Here is a 14846-nt window from a genome sequence, read left to right as displayed (position 1 = left end):
ACGTCCTGGTCAGTCAAAACAAGAAAATTTTTGTGGATTCAGAATGAAAGGCAAAAAAAAAAAATTACCAGTATTATGTCAAAACTTAGTGGAAATCAGGTGAGTCTCCAGATCTATTCAGTCCTTTGTAGGAAATTTTTACCCTCAACAATTCCATCAATAGGAATGTTGAGGCCTTTTACCCCTATTTTCTCCAGAAACAATTTCTGTCGATAAACAATTGAAGTATACAATATTACAAGGCGACAATCACCATTGACAATTTACATACATAATCAGGTCAAGGTGATACCCGTTTTCCCAAGTGACAACGCTTCCCTTCTAGTTTTCTCTACTAGGTGAGCCAAATAGGACAAATTCATCTAATACCTTTCCCAGGAGGAAAGGGAGGAAATGTGGAGTGTCTCAGGAGCTCTACTGAGGTTCCACAAACTTTCCTTGCATCGGCCAAAAGACAGGCTACCAAATTTGTACTTGAATTTAGATTTCTGGGAAGCTTTGCCATACATATCAGAAAGCAGCAGAAACAACAATATTCAATCTCTATGAAGGCACCGGCTTAGTTCAGTATTACAATGTTGGCAATCAAGCCATAACCTTTAGCTTTTCCTCATAACTGGAGACTTTTTTTTTTTTTTCACTGTCTATAGGCACTATGCATACCAATTTGTCAACCACTAGAGGCCAAGACAAGGACACAAGGAAAGGACATACAGACATACAACATATAGACACAAAGAGCTCTTTAGTAACGATTTATCATGCATGGGGTATCTTATACAACTGCAGTTTCACTCACAGGCCAAAGTAACAAAACAAAGAAAAAAATAAACCTTGAAGTTGAAAAAAAAAGAGTTAAAAGGAAATACCAAAATCAAGATTGAAAGCCTTTCTGTGTAAAAAAAAAAAAAAAAAAAAAATACTGCCAGCATATGCGTGATTCTAGATGTTATTTCACATCTCCTAAATTTTGAAAGGAAGAAGATTGGTTTGAGCATGTTAGTCATCTTAGGGTTTCTTCAGAAAAGTGAATCCGGGCCTCCCCTGGTGGCACAGCGGTTGAGCGCTGGACTGTGGGGCTGCCCGCAGCCTCTGCAGTGCCGGTTCAATCCCTGGCCACTGGCGAGGGTCCCACATGGCACGACAGACCTCTCCTGCCTCACCCCCTGCACCCCTCAGCAGTGTATTTCGTCAGTCTGCCTGTTCTGTTCCCCGCTCTGGCTCTGGTGAATTCTCTTACCCTCCCACACTTCTAACTGTACCCAGTGCTTGTATAAATAAATAAAGAAATCTTAAAAAAAAAAACAAAATCCAGAAAAGTGAATCTTTGGACATCCTGCAACAATAACTGGAAAAGAAGTCAGTAACATTCAAGTTTTTGTCTTTTTCTTAAATAAACATCTCAAGTCCTCAATGGGTTCACAAGACCAGTGGGACTTTGTCTCTGGGTCAGTTCCTTCTGGTGCTTGCTTAACTCTGGAATGATGTACCCAGGGTTTTAAGCCTGCAAGTTTCAAAGAAGTATGTATGCTCAGCAAAACATCATGTGGACCAGTGCATTTTTCTGACAGCTGGTTTTTGGCATCCACACTCTGCCAAGTCTTGAGTAAGACCTGCTCTCCAGGTCTGAAGGGATACAATGGTTGATCAGGAGGCATAGAGATCCTCAAGTTTGCAAAGTTGTGAATTACTGCCAGAACCTCTTGGATATGTTTTGCATATTGTATGATGCGGCAATCTTCTGCTATTTCTGGACCGCCTTTCTGAACTGAGGCCTGGAAAGGTCTTTCAAACACAGTTTCAAAGGGGTTTAATTGTAGCCCACTTCTAGGTGCCACTCTTATCTGGAGGAGGGCAAGGGATAGTACTTGGTCCCAATGAAGGTGTGTTTCTTGGCACAGTTTTGCCAAGGTTTTCTTTAAGGTGTGGTTCATTTTTGTGGTCTCCATGCAGCATGCAAATTCCAGCTGATCTGTAACACAGTGCTTACTGCATGAGTAAAGTCAGAGATGAATGTTGGCCCATTATCACTCTGGATGGAGTTGGGCAACCCAAAGCAAGGGATTATCTCCTTCAGCAGCTCTTTTGCCACCTTGGAAGCTTTCTCCATCTTTGTGGGAAAAGCTTCCACCCATCTGGAGAACATGTCCACAAAATCCAGTATGTATTTGAAACTGCCTGTTTTTCTAAGTATTTGTGTAAAGTCCACCTGCCAGTCCTCAAAAGGGCGCTTGCCCCGATATTGAACCCCAACGGCTTTAGGGTGGGGTCAGTCTTGGGGTTATTGCTGGCACATAGTTGACAGCCCCAGGTGTGCTATTTTATGTAAATATGGGTCCTTCAAATATGGGCGCACTGTTTCTAATAAGGCATCTCTCCCATAGTGAGATCCTCCATGAAGATGTTATAGCACCGGATATACCAGGGCCTTCTGGAGGAGTATCATCCCATGGGAGTTTACTCTCCAGGTGGAGCTGGGGTCAAACTCAGTAAATCCCCATGCAGTAGCTCTCTCCTCATCCCGCTCAGTGTAGTCAGGAACATACTGAGTCAGGTCCACAAGAGGGATGAGTGCACTCTGAGGAAAGGGGAAATTAGGAAATGTACAACTCAGGGAGAAAATAGGGAAATAAAGTCTTAAATGCGTCCTACCCGTTCCGCCGACCTGAAAACCCAATGGTACTCTGAGATCTAGCCACGAGCCAAGAGCCGTGAAGCCAAGAAGGGGGCCCCAAGACCCATGTGTCTGGTTTTATATCAAACCTGGATGTTTAACTCCACCCTCAGGTCCCAGCAACCCTCTTTTGGTGGTGATGGGATTTGTCTTTCCTGGTGTCCTGATGGCTTTGGTCTGGAGTGGGGGTGGAGGCCACAAAGCCTGTATGGAATTAGCTCAGGACTTCCTTCCCCGCTAACAATTTGATGGGCACATGTTCTAATATTTGGTAATTAAACATATGGCTTTGACAGGGAATTAGCAATAAAACATAAAGCAACCCTATTCAACCCCTTTGCTGCTTTTGATTTCACCATAATTTAAAATTTAATTCTCAGAAATTCTCTCTTAAGAAATTGTAGAATTGCTTCCGTGTTTAGCCTTTGGGGATTTGGGCTTCTCTTTTTGGTAATTTATTTGACACTTATTGATATAAGAGTGTTAATTCATAAAGTGCATGCTTTGAATTGTTTCTGTCAGTAGAGACTTCCAAATTTAATGGATGCAGACAGGTGAAGACCAGGAAGAGGGAATGTAAATCGCATATAGGAAAGTATCCACTGTGGCAGGAAAACAGAAACCAAATGGTATCTGGTGGGGTAGCGTTAAATAAGGTTAAAATTAACCCCACCCCTTGCCCAGCAGGAAGGTTTGGGAGGCTTGAACACAGAGAGAACTGATAAGGCTGCTCTGGGTCCCAAACCGTAAGATGGATCCCTTTGACCAGGAATGTGGAGGCAAGGCCAGGACACATTCTGGGTCAAAGATCAACCCCCCAGGATCAGACACCCCTGCACTAACCAGCCCAAAACTTACTTCCCAAAGCAAAACTGACAAAACCAGTTATAAAAGGGAGCCCCAAATCTTTCTTCACTTGCAGATCTTTCCTGTCTCCCCTGCTGCTTCTCTTAGCAGTGTATTTGAACAAATGTGCCTTTTCTGTTCTCCAGTCTGCCTCTGGTGAAATTTTTCACCCCTGCACCTCTGGCCTGTCAAAGTATCATTAAGAATTTGAAAACCAAGACCCCACTCATTACCCAGCAGGCAAGTATGGGAGGCTGGAATGATAAAGGGAGTGGGTGGGACTGCCATGGAAACATGGACCTTAAGCTGGTGAAGCCCAGAACTGATGACCCTCTATGCTGATTCAGATCATCAGTCAGGACACACCCAAGACTAGTCACCCTAACCAGTCAATGGTGTCTAGAGTATAAATAGAGACTAGGGACCCAAACTCTGAACAGAACACCCCTCCTATTTCGCCCTCTGCTTCTTTTAGCAGTGTATTTCAATTAATTCACCTGGTCTGTTCTCATCTGTCTCTGGTGAATTCTTTCACCCCTGCAACAGGGCCTACCCCTTGATTCTTCCCCACAACATTATATATCAATAAATCTTTGTTAGATAGAGTGGTGTGATTTCTTATAAAAGAAGATGGAACCTAACCTCTTCAACTACACCAATCTTCCATCTACCCAAACCTCTACTCTTTGTTCTCTGAATTCAGGAAATAAAAATAAAACTTAAAAAAAAAAAAAGCAAATAGCAATCACATCTACCAAGTTGCTCAGGATAGAAAGTTTGGCAGCATCTTTAATTTCTGTCTTTCCCTCACTTTCTATACCCATCCAAATCAGCCCTATTAACTAACATCCTAAGCAACGTACCACTCTGACCCACTCCTCTCTCTTTGTCTACTGCAAGTTTCTCCATTGTTTTCCCTGTTGCATTCTTGTTCTCCTACAATCTAGTTTCCCCAATGCAAAGAGATTTTTCTCAAACACAAACTATTCAATTCACTCCACTCTCCAACACCTCTCTCCATTTTCACAATTGGCATGAAGTTCTGAGTGACTAGTTTCTGTGAATATTTTTGACCTTATCTCGCAATTCTTTCTCCTTTGTCCACATGAAACACTGACCTCCTTTTTCTTACTGCAGGGTGATTCTGTCATTTCTGCCTCTCTGTGCTCCCCTCTGCAATTGTGCTTTCTCCCAAACTTTGCTGTATGCATCCTGGTCTGTAAATAGAGTTCATATTGTCATTTATTGAAGTCTTATAATTTCCATTAAAGAATAATGTTTTCATAGCTTTACAGATAGATACATACATTTTATTAAAAATATCCTTAAGGGTTTCATATTTTGATGTTATCCTAAATGGTATTGAAAATTCAATTGGTATGTTTCAATCCTTTTTACAGATCCTATCACCATTTGTTATTTCTCTGTTGGATTTTTTTGAAACTTATTTATGTTGCTTTTTTTCCCTGTCACTGAAAAGTCAGTTTTATCACAACATTCTCTCTATATCCTGATCACTAGAACACTATCAATTCTACAAAAGTACAGTGTAGTTTCTCAATTATTAGTCATTGTTTCTTTTGAGTGAATATCATATATAGGTAACCTTGGAAAAAATGATTAACCTCTCTTCTCTAAATCTCCTTCCTCAGATACTTATTAATGTATTTGTAAGTGCACATATTGATATATGTAATATATATGGAATTAAAACAATGATAGTTACACTTCCTGATATTTATCACTATTAAATCATTGTTGGCAAAAGTGTTAAAAGCAACCTAAAAAACGAAGTGTTCTGAATTACCTAACATTTTTGTTTAGTTTTTAAGCACATTGGTATTGTTATGACCTATTGTATTTGTAGTTTGTTTCTTCTCAAAGGAACTATTGTGTATATAGTATTATTATTTAATGTTATTTTTCTACTAAACTAGAGTCCATGACACAATTATAGCCCCCAAAAAGAAAGACAGGCTGAAAAAGAAATCTGAAATTACCTCTTGAAAATTTTAGAATTTAAACCTTACTAGTTCACTGCAACACTAGTAACTGTGCCTTTTTTTTTTAATTTTTTTTAAAAGATTTTATTTATACAAGCACCGGGGTACAGGCCAGATGCGCGGGAGGGTGAGAGGATTCACCAGAGACAGAGCCGGGAACAGAACAGGCAGACTGACTGAAATGCACTGCTGAGGGGAGCAGCGGGCGCGGCAGGAGGGGTCTGCGCGCCACGTGGGACCCTCGCGGGCGCGGCAGAGGCTGTGGACAGCTCCCCAGCCCGCGCCCAACCGCCTGCGCCCCCTGTTTGCTGTTCTCTGCACAGTGTGAGCACGACAGTAAAGCATCTGCACAAGGCAGGGCCAGGATGGGGGCGCCTTGAAAAGCCAAAACCCAGGACGGGATTGCTCAGGACAAATGAAAGGGCCTCTCGGGCATTCCAAGGGTTGTCGTTAAGCGGCAGCTTTTCGTTAAGGCTGAGAAACCGCTGGGGGTTCCCTCTGCCAATGGCTGTGGCCTCTGGCTCTGACGCCACAAAGAGCCATTGTGACGGCACCGGCCCCGCCTACATCAGGCCCGCCCGGACTGCGCCTGTGTCCTCAGGAGCCGGGAAGCTTTGGACAGTGACCTGTGCACTCCGGACCACGACAGAGAGAGTGAGAGCGTGTTTGGGGGTATTTGGTTTTCTTTTGGTTTATTTATTGCTTTACTTATTTAGTTATTTGTTTAGGCTGTTTATTTTAGTTACTTTATTTTTCTTTCTTTGTTTTTTTCCATTATTTTCCTTGATTTTTTTTTTTTTGTATTTGCTTTTTTGTATTGCTTTTTTCTACTTTTTCTTTTTCCTTTCCTTTTATTTCCTTGTTTTTTTTATTTTCCTTTATTGTTTTGTTATTGGCTTTTTTTCTTTATTCTTTTATGTCAGTTTTTAGTTTTTTGATTTTATTTTTTGAGTGATCTCCCCCATTTTCCCTTCTGTTCTTGTTTCGTTGTTTGTTCTTTCTTCCCCTTTGTCGTTTCTCTTGTTTTTTTGTTTGTTTGTTTGTTTTTTCCAGTTTTTATTTTCTAATTGTGGCTTGTTCTGTTGTTTATTCTATTGGTCTCTGTTGTTCTGTTTTATTCTTCAATTTAGTGGAGTTTGAAATTGGTTTATTGTTACCATATTTTTACATTTTTATATCATTTGTAATTTGTTTGATTGTGTATTTTCATTTATTTTTAGTGCAGTTAGTATTGCTAGTAAGGTGAGTGAAGTTAGTATTGCTGGTTGAGTTAAGTTAGCATTGTCAGTGTTTAGTGAGGTTTAGTGAATACTTGAGTACTATTAGTACTAGTACATTTGTTAATATCGTAGGAGAGTCAGTTGTCAGCGGAGGTAGCGCAAGGGCTGTGAGCACAGTCAGGGCTGCTTAGTGTAGTCTGCATAGTCCAAGTGCATAGGCGCTATGTGCAATCGCCTCACTCTTCAGGGACATAAATCAAAAAGCTACCAGGCACTGCAGGCACTGGGGCGGGACACCCACACCAAGGTTATGCTGGTGCTGCACGAGCTCACAGACATGAAGGTGCACATCAGGGGCGTCCGGAAGTCCGTGCTGCTTGACCTCCAGCTCCTGGCCCGCGAGATGGGGTGCATGAAGGCCCTTTATCACCCGAACATCATGGAGCTCTTCCAGGTGGTGGACACCGGGCAGGAGCTGCAGCTCGTCATGGAGTACGTGCAGGGGGAAGACCTGCAGGACTTCCTGAGCGAGCGTGGGCGCCTGGACAAGAGCGAGGCCCGCCCGCTCTTTCAGCAGATCCTCGCGGCCCTCAGACACTGCCATGCCAAAGGCATTGCACACCGGGATGTGAGGCCCCGAGAACATTGTGCTGACCCGAGAGGGAAAAGTCAAGCTGGCAGACTTCGGGCTCAGCGTCCAGGGCTTCAAACGGGCGCTGAGCACGTGCTGCTGTCGCCCAGAACACAGGGCCCCCGAGGTCTACCTTGGCCAGCGGTACAACAACCCCAAGGTGCATGTGTGGAGCCTGGGCATCATGCCCTACCAAATGGTGACCGGCACACTGCCCTTCAGGGGCCCAGCCTCAGGGCTATCAGGGAGCGGGTCCTGGGCGGGAACGACCACCTGACCTCCTACCTCACGGTCCAGGGCGGGGACCTGCTGGCCAAATGATGGCACGGGACCCCTGGAGGCGCCGCCCCCTGGAGAGCATCCAGCAGCACGCCTGGGTAGCAGGAACGAGCAAGGGACTCCTGCCCTTCAGTGAGCCGTCGCTCAGCCCCTAGGACCCGGCCATAACCAAAGCTATGGAGCGCCTGGGCTACCAGAGGCAGGAAATTCGGGAGGCCATTGACGCTAACAAGTACGACGAAGTCATGGCCACCTACCTGATCCTCTGCTCCAGGAAGCAGGCAGAGGAGGAGGACTATGAGGAGGAAGGGGAGGAGCAGCCCAGGCGCGTCACCTTCCAGGTGCCGAAGTGCGTCACCTTCCGGGAGCCTGGTGACCCGAGGTTTCGGGGAATACCCCAAGCCGGTTATCCTGCGAAAGCACCCAGTGCCCACCCGCCCCCCTCCCACAGCCGGAGGTTTTGGGGAATGCCCGAAGGCCGGGTATCCTGCGAAAGTCCAAAAGAGGGGAAAGGATGCCACCCCGGGCAACAGGGTCATCTCCGCCAGGTCCCTGAGCTGGAGGACACCCAGGAGCACACCACCGCCACAGGGCCAGGCCCCCTGCTAGAGGACACCCGAAGGGCAGACCCTCTGTGCTAGGCCCAGAGCTGGAGGACGCCTGGGGGGACACCAGCACCTCTGTGGCTGGACCCCAGCAGGAGGACACCGGGGAGCACAGCAGCACCTCGGTGTCAGTCCTCCAGCTGGAGGACGCTGGGGAGCACAGCAGCACCACTGAGACAGGCCCCCAGCTGGAGAAGGACCAGGAAAGCAGGGCCAAAACAATCAGTCCAGATCCCCAGCCCTCCAGCACCACCCTAAGACCTCCCCCAAGATGTGGCTGGCCTACCAGTGCAGTGGCCCCTTCAGCAATCATCAGGGCCAGAGATAGAGTATTAGAAATTATCCTGGAATGTTGTGCAGCATTGGAACTGGAGAGCAACAAAGATTAAAAATAGCGCCATACCTGGCAGAAGACACACCCCAAAGCACAACCACTCAGTGGCCATGGTGAACAGGAGTACACCAGGGAAGGTTGAGGCTCTGGAGAGGCTCAGGGGCTGGGCCCAGTCAGAGGGGCCAGGAACAGCATGAGACTCACAGGACTGCAGCACAGAAGTCTGGGCAGCACAGATGTCCCTGGAGCACAGATGTCCTTGGAGCAGAGCAGGTGAAGGGCCAGGCGGGCAACGAAACTGGTGAAGCACCTGGAAGGGAGCAGAGCGGTTGAGGGGTGGGGTGTGGAATGGTTGGGGAGAGCTGAGCAGGTACAGGACCAGGAGAGGGGTGTGGGGCTGTGTGGGCAGAGCCTCCAGAGGCCCCAGGGCCAGAGGAGGGAACCCTGGACCTCTCTCCCCGATCTGCTGAATATGACCTTTAAAGTATTTCATAACCAGGAGGAACAGGACGGGATGGATAGAGAGACCAGTAGTCGCCAGAAGCCTGAGCTTCAAGCTCAGGCCCTAGTAGCTGCCTTGAGACCACCCGCCCTGCTCCTCCAACCACTGCAGCACCTGCTGCCCGACAGAGGACAACAATGGGCCCCATGGGCCCCAACCCACCGCCGCTGGGAGCCTGCTTCAAGTGTGGCCAAGAACGCCACTGGTCCAGACAATGCCCCAACCCCTGCCAGGACCATGCCCCATCTGCAATGTCCAGGGTCACTGGAAAAGTGACTGTCCCTCCATGCCTGGCTGTGGTGGGCCAGTCCTTCCAGCCCCATGCAGCTCTTGCCACTGGCGGTGTTGGGTTTGGCGGCTGAGGACCAAAGAGGCCCAGACTCGTCGACCCCAATAACCTTCGAGGAGCCCAGGGTAACGTTCAAGGTAGTGTTACAGGACAGGGAGAGGGGCAGCCCAGACCCCCCAAAACTGCCTGCTTTAAATAGGTTCTGCCATCCGCCACATCAACACAAAACATATAGACTTTAATGGGAAAGAACTTTAGTACAATTAGGAATCAATACACCAAAGGCAAAGAATATAGTTTCTAAATCAAGAACCCTAAGTTACCCGTCCCCTTGTGGCTAAAAGCCCATCCAAATGGGATTGGCCCAGGGCAAGACCCCAAAGCCTGCCCCAAGTCTAAAGCACCTTCCAGTGGGGACGCACAGAAAAGGACCAGAAACAACCAGACTAGTCTGGAGGGAAAAGAACAATATCAAAAGCAAGACAAAAACCACCAGTCACTTCCCCACGCATCTCACCCACATCTGTGTCACCCAGTCCATGACCAAAAGGCAAGTGCAGTTCCTTCACACGTCTCCTGGCTCCATAGGCCTCCTCCAGGTCTCCTTCCGGCTCCATCCTGCAGAGATTCTCTGCAGCTTCTTCTCTCTGCTCAGCTCCACCCTCCCTGGGTAGGGCAGGAAACCTGGAACCTCCCCTTTCCAGGGAACCACCCTGTTACAGTAGCAGGTAAGTCCATCTCCTTTCTGGTTGACACGGGGGCTACCTTCTCTGTCCTCCCCTCCTATTCCAGTCAAACTTACCCTTCTCAGGTCTCGGTTACAGGTGTTGCCGGCCTTCCCTCTCAGCCCGGGACCACCGCACCCCTTCAGTGTCAGCTTAATAACAAACCACTGGTCCACTCTTTCCTAGCCATGCCCACGTACCCCACCCCTTTATTAGGACGGGATCTGCTGGCCAATTGGGAGCCGCGATCTCATGGTCTCCTGACCCGGCAGAAGCTTTCATCCTCCCTTGCTACCTGATTGCGATCCCCAAGCCCAGTACACCCCTTTACCGGCAGACTTAGTTAACCCATAAGTATGGGATGTCTCTACCCCAATTGCTGCCACCATCATACCCCAGTCCTCATTCACCTTAAGGATCCCTCTTCTTTTCCCTCTCTTCCCCAGGGGGCGTCCTCACCATCACTCACCGTCAGGGTCTCAAACCATCATCCAAGGACTCCTGGGAAAGGGACTCCTTACTCCTATCAACCTGCCCTGTAATACTCCCTTTCTCCCCGTTAAAAAGCCGACGGTTCTTATTGCCTAGTTCAAGACCTTCGCCTCATCAACGAGGCGGTGGTGCCTATCCATCCTGGAGTGCCACCCCTACACCCTCCTATCTCATGTACATCTTCTACCACACACTTCTCTGTACTTCACTTCAAAGTTGCTCTCTTTACCTTCCCTCAGGATCCTCAAGGTTACTTCCTATTTGCTTTTACTTGGGAAGATCCGGACACACACACCTCCCAGCAACTGGCCTGGACAGTCCTGCCTCAGGGGTTCCGGGACAGCCCTCATCTGTTTGGTCAGGCATGAGCTAGTGATCTCTCGTCATGTCATACTCCACCCCGCACTCTCCTCCAGGATGTTGCTGGCCTCCTCCTCTGCAGTCCTTCTCCGCCACAATCTCAGCAACACACTGCACAACTCCTCACCTTCCTGTGCTCCAAAGGATACCGCGTCTCCCCATCCAACCCCAACTTTCAGTCCTCACAGCCGTCTATCTGGGTCTTCGACTAACTCCTTCCTCCAAACAGCTGACGGTGGACCACAAACAGGCCATCCGGGACCTTCCCTCCCGTGAATCAGCAGAACAAATCCTTTCCTTCCTAGGTTTGGTCGGATTCTTCCGTCACTGGATCCCTAATTTTGCTTTCCCAGCCAAGCCACTGTACGGGGCAGCAAAAGCCTCCTCCCCTGAAGGACATCTCCAATCCCCCAGGAGGTCCGCAGGGCCTTCCTTTTACTCACACATATCCTCCTTGGGGCACCTGCCATTGCCCTTCCTGACCCAGAAAAGCCTTTCCTCCTGTGCACAGACGAACGTCGGGGTATGGCGGCAGGCGGCCTTCCCCGGCCTCTGGGCCCAGCCCTGCATCCTGTCGCTTATCTCTCCAAGCAGATGGATCCCACTGTCAGGGGCTGGTAACCCTGCCTTAGAGCCCTGGTGGCGGCAGCTCTACTCACCCGGGAACCCCTCAAACTTACTCTGGGAAGACCTGTCCAAGCACATGCCTCGCACCGCCTTCAGGCCCTCCTGTCTCCCCGCCCGCTCTCCACTCTCACTCCTGCCCGCTCACAGGACTTCCACGTGCTCTTTATCGAAAACCCTCTGGTGAGTCTCACTCAGTCTAATTCTCTCAACCCAGCCCTCTTCTGTCTCTGGCCCCCTTCTGCCGTTCATTCGTGTCCCGAAATCCTGGACGAAATGCAAACCTCCAGACTGGGTTTGGCCGACTCCCCTTGGTCAGATGCCCACTGGGCTCTGTCTGTAGACGGCAGCTCTTGCGAAGGTGCGCGAGGTCAGCGGAGCTGCCTAGGCCATGGTTACCCTTGATCAGGTCATCGAGGCAGGAAAGCTGCCCAGAGGAACCACCTCCCAAAAGGCAGAACTCAGAGCACTTACCGGGGCCCCTACATTCAGCAAACCTAAGAAAGTCACCATCTATACGGATTCAACATATGCCTTATGGCCCACAGTCACACTGCGATTTGGCAGGAAAGGGGGTTCCATTCCACCAAGGGGTCCCCCATCATGAACGCTAAACTTATCCTTAAGCTTCTAGCGGCCTTGCAGCTTCCAACTGAAGTCATCATGATCCACTGTGAAGGACACCACACGGACAGTTCTTACGTGACCACAGGGAATAACAGGCTGATGCAGCAGCAAGGGCTCCCAGCACTGACTCTGCTGCAGACCCTGCCCCTATTCTCTATCTGTCCCCTCCATCACTCTGACGTAGGAGCCTAATGAACGCCAATTCCTGAGTCGCTCTTCTTCCACCCCTCCTTGAGTGCAAAAGTCTGGCAGCTATGTTCCCGTCGTCAAACCTATGCTCGCACGTCACCTCAAGGGGGAGTTCACCCACCTTCTTCTTTTGCAGTTTGCCAACTGCGTGGACACTTTCCCAGACAGGATTGACCTCTCCCCACTCAGGCAACAGCTCCGGGAACACACAGACCGGTACCTACCCAGTCCTGCCTCGGATCCTAACCTCCTCAACTGACCTTCCCCACCGCTGCATCCGGGAGACCGACTCCTGCTCGAATCGCTTCAGCCAAAGCCACTGCAGCCTCCATGGACCGGTCTGCACACGGTCATTCTCCCCACGCCTACAGCGGTAACACTTCTGGGACACCCCTTCTGGCACCATCTCTCTCGGGTCAAACGTGCCCCCGAAGACAAATAGTATGTATGTCATAACCTGGGTCCTACTAGGATGCGCATTTCTTGTAAAATCTCCCTAGCCCAGTGTCCTAGGTATGGAAATTCAAAGTCAGGGAGACCTTTTTCTCAGGATCCATGGAGACTACCACTTGGTGGGTACTGCGGATGCCCACAGGCCGATGCACAGCACCCATCACTCTTACTTCCGTCGATTACTAACCCTACGGACACCTTGTTTTTTTCCTTTTACCATCAAACCTTAGATCAATGCAAAATACCTACAAAGAATATGGGGGGTGCCCTTACCTGTCATGTACAGTGCACCTTCCAGACAAAGGCTTTATGTTCTCTCCAGTCCGTCATAATACGGGTTTCAACACGAAATCAGGTTAACTATCTTTTTCAGATCCTTGGGACCAACACTGGGTACAGGGAGTCCAAGCTGCAGGGTCACTGGCTGGCATTCCTCCCCAGTGGCAACATTGTCCGTCTCAAGGGAATATGTCCCGACACAAAATGCCACAGTCCAAGTCTCCCAGGACATCCTCCATTCAGAGCAAGTCCTACAAAATCAGCTAACATCATCAGAAAAGACTGAGACACCCTCAACCTGGGTTCATAAAATCCAAAACGCTATACTCTTCCTAAATGATTCTTTTGGGACTAATACCTCCTCTTCTTTCCTCTGTGCTTCCCTCAGAGGCCTCTACTGGCGGCAGCTCCAATTAATCTCAATACCACTACGACCAAGATAATGGACGCTGCTTGCCAGACTCCCCAACTCTCTTTCCCCCTATGGGACTCCAATCACAGCTACCCCTGCCAGCAAACTGACACCCTTGTCAGCTTTCATTCCTGCTTTCTAACATTTCGGTTAAAGGATAGACACCTCCTTAGAAAAACCTCTGTCTTTAGCATCATCACAAAGACAGCTCCCCTCCCTGGCACAGGCCACGCTCCAAACCGGTGGGCTCTCGAACTGTCAACGGCTGGTAAGGGGGAACCTGCCTGTTCCTCAGGGAAGAATGTTGTTACTATATCAGTGAGTCAGTGATTGTTAGAACAAAATGTGGAAGCCTTCATGAAACTGCGCAAAGACGTGGAAAGGGAAAGCGGGGGCTCCAACTCTCTGCTGACGTGGTTTCAAAATCCTATAGTGTTATGGCTCCTCCCACTCTTGGGGCCAATATTAATGATAACTTTACTTTTTTTTTTCTTTTTGCTCCTTGCCTCCTAAAATTCACACAGGCTCGCATTCAGGAAATGTCTCCTACCACCTTTAACCAACTTTTGCTCCACCCATATTCTCGCAGCCCTGCAGAAGACCCTCATAAGCAGGCCTGAGCCACCCCCTTAGCTCTCTGCCAGAACCAGGGAGCAGTGATGAGGGAGGAGCACCCAGAGAAGGAGTCCATAAGCAGTCTGGCCTGGGACAAAGAGGAGCAGAGAATGTGCATGAGAGGGCAAGCGGTGGAGTCACAATCCCTGGGAACCATCCAATGTCACATCAAGAGCTGGGTGCTTGATCTGTTGGGCCAACCCCAGGACTAACCCCCTTTCAGGTTTCCTTGTGGCCTCAGATTACCAATCTGAAGGGGACTTGAGCCATGGGACCCGACCATGGACAGGGTTCAGTCTTGCTTGCTCTGTACTGTACCCCGCCTTTAAACACTGAGCGCCTACAAAGCCTACGCTTCCCTAGTAAACTTGAAGCATTGACAACCGCTCTGGGTGACACTGGGAGAATTGTTTAGTTTGATTTTCTGTGGGGTTTCTACTTCTTCACAGAGACTTTCCAATTTTTGTCTGACTTCTCCATCTCACATTCTAATTCCTTATGACCCTGGGGCCCAATCAGTGCTCTTTGGAGTGATCTATTTATCCTCTGTGGATCAGATCCCAGCAAACTGACCTTCCCAGTTGGGAATCTTCTCCCAGTCATCTCAACATGGGTTGCTCTGCTCGCCACAGAATAAACAGGCGACTGAAGCATCAATTCTGCTTCATTCTCTTGAAAAAAAAGCCT

This window comes from Talpa occidentalis, unplaced genomic scaffold, assembly GCF_014898055.3.
Source record: "Talpa occidentalis isolate TD23 unplaced genomic scaffold, MPIMG_talOcc4v2.1 talOcc4.13, whole genome shotgun sequence".
Classification (NCBI taxonomy): Eukaryota; Metazoa; Chordata; class Mammalia; order Eulipotyphla; family Talpidae; genus Talpa; species Talpa occidentalis.
This window is presented reverse-complemented; position numbering follows the sequence as displayed.